At 38.9% G+C, this 6048-nt stretch overlaps 3 non-coding genes across 3 annotated transcripts; 2 read left to right on the top strand and 1 right to left on the bottom strand.

The window, feature by feature from the left end:
- Nucleotides 1–1883: 1883 nt before the first annotated feature.
- TRNAQ-UUG lies at nt 1884–1955 on the bottom strand. Its single transcript has one exon. It is a non-coding gene; the product is annotated as a tRNA-Gln (tRNA).
- An 887-nt stretch (nt 1956–2842) lies between these two features.
- Nucleotides 2843–2916, top strand: TRNAP-UGG. Its single transcript has one exon. It is a non-coding gene; the product is annotated as a tRNA-Pro (tRNA).
- Nucleotides 2917–3014: 98 nt separating this feature from the next.
- On the top strand, nt 3015–3088 carry TRNAW-CCA. The gene has a single exon. It is a non-coding gene; the product is annotated as a tRNA-Trp (tRNA).
- Nucleotides 3089–6048: the final 2960 nt, after the last annotated feature.

Consider the following 6048-nt stretch of genomic DNA (forward strand, 5'->3'; position numbering starts at 1 on the left):
AGCATGTGCTTATTCCCCAGATGTCTCATCCTCCTTATTCTCCCTAGCCTAGTTTTTACATAAATCTTAGCAGAAATATAATGCTGATCTAGAATCTTATTATTGCTTCTTCATCCGTTCTTAGCGAAGATGTCTAACGACCTCCAATAAATTAGATTATGACTTGCATTAATTTCCTTAAAGAAAAGAAAAAACAAATTTCATTTATACTCATGACTCAAGTTGGCTAATTTTGACTTACAGACTTCAAAAGAAAAACCCTTCAAAAATTTTTGAGTCGTCTCTAAACTCTTTTCTTTATCTCATCTCAAACAAATTTACTTTTATTCCTTATTCTGATCTAATTCTATTGTTGAGACGGTTGAAAATCGTGTTTACTTGTTCCGGAATCCTTTATCTTTGATTTGTGAAATCCTTGGATTTAGACATTACTTCGGGAATTCCTATTCTTTTTTCTTTCAAAAGAGTAGCAACATACCCTTTCTTTTTTCTTATTTCCTTCAATAAAACATTTCACTCTTCTATAGAAATCCAATATGAACGATTGATTCAGATAAACTTTTAATCGAAAAAGTTTTTCCAATCTTCCAAAATTGGACTTTTTTCTTATTTTAACCTTTTGATTTCTATATTAAGGATAGACCGACAAAGTTGGCCTAATTTATTAGTTTTCACTAACCCTAGATTCTTTCCCTTGATAAAAAGGAAATTCTGTCCTCTCAAGCTCCATCGTGTACTATTTACTTAACAAACAACCCAGCACAAATTTGGTTCGGGACGAATAGAACAGACAATGTCGAGCCAAGAGCATTTTCATTACTATGGAAAATGATGGATAGCAAAATTCACAATCGATCATGTCCTTCAAGTCGCACGTTGCTTTCTACCACATCATTTTAAACGAAGTTTTACCATAACATTCCTCTAATTTCATTGCAAAATGGTATCGAGAATTGATCCAATATGTAAGGAATCATGAATAGTCATTGCTTTTGTATACTAATTCAAACTTGCTATCTATGGAGAAACATGGATAAAAGAAATAAGTATTTATCTGGGAACACTCTGCAAAGATCCAATATATTTAAACTCATATTCTATCATATGAATGAAACATAGTTCGAAAAAGAGGAATAAAATAGTTTGCTTAACTTAAGACTTATTTATTATTTAATTTCCATTCTGAACAGATAACTCAAGATGATCAATCCTGAAATGAGAAGGATCGACTCTTCCCCAACAAATAAACTATCAACCTCTAGTTGAATTAATTTAATTAATTCATATATTTTTCTGTAACAAAAACAATTAACTATTAACCAAATAAGCTATGTCAATGAAAAGATTGGTAGTTTTGGGGTAGTTATAAAATTCTCACACTTCTTCGACTCGAATAACAAAAGAAAGAATTTTTTTGTAAAGTAAAATTAAGGTTTTTGCTTTTACTTATAGCATTCTTTCTTTTAGGAAAAGAAAGAACTAAAAATAAAAAATAAGAAAAGTACTATTTTTTTAATCCATTCTATCCAACGAACAGTGCTTACCTTAACCTTACCGAAATGAATCATTCTGGATATTTAAAGAATCACAGATCGAGATCGTTTTTGCTTAACCAAAGAAGGACCCTTCTTTTTTACTAATAATACAACAAAACAAAAATAGATCTCGATCATAAAGGGATATGTCTCATTTTCTATACAGTGTTTTACCTCATTAATCATAAAAATAAAGATATTAAATTTGATTGGACTTGACACTTGATTTTTTTCTAAGAAAGAAAATGAATGCTTCAAAATCCATCTAATCTACAAGTTCATAAGAGATAATTATTCTCTTTAATAAACCTTTTTTGCGATTCTATCTTTCGCTTCACTAAAAAAAATCTGGGACGGAAGGATTCGAACCTCCGAGTAACGGGATCAAAACCCGCTGCCTTACCACTTGGCCACGCCCCATTTCATTTTACGCGACACTAATAAACAGTATTATTTTTATATATTATTCGTCAATCCCACTTCAATTACCTAAAAAATGAGGGATATTTTCTTGCTAGGATTCTAGATATGCAGATAATATAGAATCCAAAAAATGCATTGATCACTACATGGAATTCTATTAAGATATTATATGAAAGTCGAATTTCTTCCATTCTTATTTGAGAATGCGAATACAAGGAGGTATTTTGTGTTTGGGAAAGTCCGAAGAAAAAAGAATACAATCCTTATCCATTTTTTATTTCTTTTTGCTTCATATACTACAAAAGAATTCAAAAAGGGAAAATTTTCATCATGTCACAAAGAATTCTATCTCTCGCATAGGAATAACTAGAATGAAAAAAAAGGGAATGACAAAGCATCTGGGAATAAACGATTGATTTCTATTAACAAACCTGCTAAAGCCCCAAACCATAGAGTACTTAGCACGGGTGCTAGAGAGAGATATGTTTTTATATCCCGCATTGAAAATCCTCCTTCCGTATTGGAATACATATATGATCAGATACTCTTTCCCAAGATCCTATGTATTTCTTTTGTTTAGGCGAAATTCCTAACTAAAAAAACAAAATCAATATTCTATATATATAGAATGAATCATAATAGACTAGATTTTCCTATCCCTAAAAAAGATGACCCCTTCTTCCTATACATTACTAAGGATTAGGAATCCTTCTTTTCTAGGTGAAATTCGACTGGATTTTAGATGTATACCCTTCCTTGATTATATGAGACCAAAAACAAGAAATGACAAGAAAGTTCTATATAGATAGAGAAATAGAAGAAAATTACGATGTGGAAAACAAGAAAGGAATTATGTACAATGGCATTGTACAACAATTTGGAAAAGGGATGTAGCGCAGCTTGGTAGCGCGTTTGTTTTGGGTGCAAAATGTCACAGGTTCAAATCCTGTCATCCCTACCTATTAATTCTCTCTTCTTTATGGGCAGTATCGGGAGATCGATTAAAGTGGGTGAGACACGTTAAGAGTAGAAAATGATTTTCTTTTTGTTTTGAAAGCGCTCTTAGTTCAGTTTGGTAGAACGCGGGTCTCCAAAACCCGATGTCGTAGGTTCAAATCCTACAGAGCGTGATTCCATATATCTTATGTCAAAATAGAGTAAAATAACTTAAAAAACAAAGTAGAATTGCAGCTCCAATTTGACCTCCTCCAGACCAGAGAAGAGAGGAGGTCAATCAAAAAAGAAATATTACTCAATCAAAGATCCAACTGATCCCCACGCCTGTATTGCAAATACGCAGTCACGAATAATCCCGCTAAAGTAATAGGAATTAGGCCTAAGACGATTCCAAATAGAAAAACTTCAATCATTTCGATTTGTTCGAGGGGATAAAAAAAGAGGTACGATCTAATAATAGTCTAAATTATCCACGAATCTCAATGACCAAGAAAAGAATTGGTAATTAGTGTGGAAAAGAGCGTCTCTAATTCAAAACCGAACATGAAATTTTGATTTCATTTGGCTCCTTTATGGATATTCTCACCACATCTAACGTCAGCATGCCACGTGGCACGCTCTGGTGCTGCACGTATCACTGCTATGTGTTTTTCTTTTCCAAAATCCTTTTATTAATTTTAGAGATAGGTTTTTCCTTAATTATGAAACCAGTTCCATAATTCTTCTAAAATCATGAACTACCCGTTAGAGTAGGTTTTGTGGTGATTTGGGTTTTATTTGGTGACTTTTGTGCACTTCTGCATTTTGGTCCTTGCCCTTGCTCGTATTTACGAATAGGACCCGACTACGAGGAGTTGACCGACAGCTAGGACCACCCGGAGGCTCAGGAGGACTTCGAAGAACCGCCAGGTTCACACCCATCTACGATCTGACTACCTATTAAGCATTGCTTGCTAGATGTGCTACCGCTTCATGATGTGTTGCTATGATATGAACCTGCATAGACTATTTATTTACCTGTACTCCTTGCAATCCTATCATACTTGAATATTATATGAAATTTCTTGCTATGCCTTGCATGTGTATGTGTGGGAATGGATGGATAGTCTTGGCGTGAGTGGAGATACACTTTCCAGGAGTTGGTGAATAGGGCTTTAGCCGGGAGTGGGCGAACTTAACTCGACCATGGATCGAGGGCTCGGAGTGTGTATCTTGGCACACTCTACGAAGTACCTGTGGCGGGTACAACTTGTTGGATACTTGGTTGAGGTGTTGGGGACACTCGTAATGGGTGCAGTTGCGGACCATTGCAGTGGAGACGCGTATGACGAAGATGCCCGCTTCGGCAATTGAGGACCGGGTGAGAGTAACTATGATTAGTGGGATTTTGTTAAGCGTGCACACCACTTACCCATTATGAGGGTGGGCCCGGTCCAGGGCTAGCAAGTGCGGTACCAAGCCGGTAGGAGAATCGAGTATCGGTGCAGGGGAAGGAGGTGTTGACCTAACGTTTCCCGAGACGCAAGGGAGGCTTCACAGTCCCGGGGCGACCTCTTGCGGGAGGATGCACCCAAGACCTGGGAAAGCCGGATGGTGCCGTGGCTCCTAGTCCTATTTCAGTAGACCGGTATCTCGTCGCTCAGTCTGCTGATCCCCAGCTGACTTCGATTCGAGTGGGTCCAGGTGTACAACCCCTGCAGGGTGAAAATTATACGTATAGCCACGTCCTCGGTCATGGATAACCCTACTCTTCTGTTGCTCTTATTAGTTAGTGATACTCAAGATTTCTACCTCCCTCTAGTGATGACTTTCTGCCTGGGGTAGTTGAGATGCAAGGAGAGGGATTCCTCGCATCGACTTGGTGGTTTTGGAAGGTGTGTGTTGGACTGGGAGTCTGGAATGCCGGAAGGGCCCGAGTTCAAAGTTGGAAGAAGTTATATATATATATATATATATATATATATATATATTGTTGCGCATGCATAGGAAACCCCAGCTTAATCCCTTGAACTTTTGTTATACCCTTAGTATAGTCCACTTTAAAGCTTGCATTCAGATGGTGACGTGAACCTATCCCATACCTTAGGGATAGCCTGGTATGATGCAGGATCTGATCCGGAGTTCGACCCCAATGATGACGGTTGGTATGATTGAAGCCCGTGCTACGCTCGAGTTGCCTTTGGAGGAGGTTCCAAAAGATGAAGGACGACCAGAAGCCTAGTTACCACTTTCCATTTTCTGCTTGTTCGCTCTAGCCGAGAGGCTTGTAATGAATCTCGTACTACAAATCCTATGGATTTATGTAATAATTATACCCGTGATTGACCTTATGTGAAGTATGACTATGATATTATGATTGGAATGAGTTCTGTATGTGATAACGCTTGATCCAGGGACTATCACAACGATACAGGGAGTCGGATTCTCGATTTGGGAATCCGGTTCGTTTCAATTGGTATCAGAGCCATACTTGACCGTAGCTCGAGCTATAGAAATGGTCAATAGATTTAGGACATTCTAAACGATCCTATCTACTCAATATACTACCTTGAACTATATTCTCGCTATACACTGACTCTTTTTCCCCCATTGTTCGTTCATCCTCTCCCCTATGCTAACGCCACTCTTACATGTTTGCACAGAGTGAACGCCGCTATGGAAGTTGCCATGATGGGTGTGACCCACAAGCCAGAGACGTACGCCCTCCATCACCAGGGGCTAGTTGTCTGGTTGGAGCGCGTCTTGTGGATCATCGGTTCCATGCGGGTGACGGGGTCTCCCCCGCACTACTGCTGCAGCACGGTCAAGCTAGTCGTCATGCCCGATCCAGCAGTACCTGATTTCCCAGGGGAGATGGTCTTCAGCTCAGGCATTCTAGTCACCACAGCCATTCAGTCAGCGGCCAGGAAGATGGTCAAGAGGATCATCGCTAGGTACTGGGACGCCGTGTTCAAGGAAACCCACTTCAGACTGATCCCTAGAGCCATATTGGCAGCCGAAGACAGAATGACCGCCCACATGGCAATGGCCATGGCTCCACACCGTGAACGTGAGGGAGACCATCTGCTCCACACCACTGGGGCCTACTTGCTTAGCATTGATAGCTTGCTGAGGGATAGGGAAAAGGAGTGCC

Source organism: Panicum hallii, chromosome 7 (genome assembly GCF_002211085.1).
Source record: "Panicum hallii strain FIL2 chromosome 7, PHallii_v3.1, whole genome shotgun sequence".
NCBI lineage: Eukaryota > Viridiplantae > Streptophyta > Magnoliopsida > Poales > Poaceae > Panicum > Panicum hallii.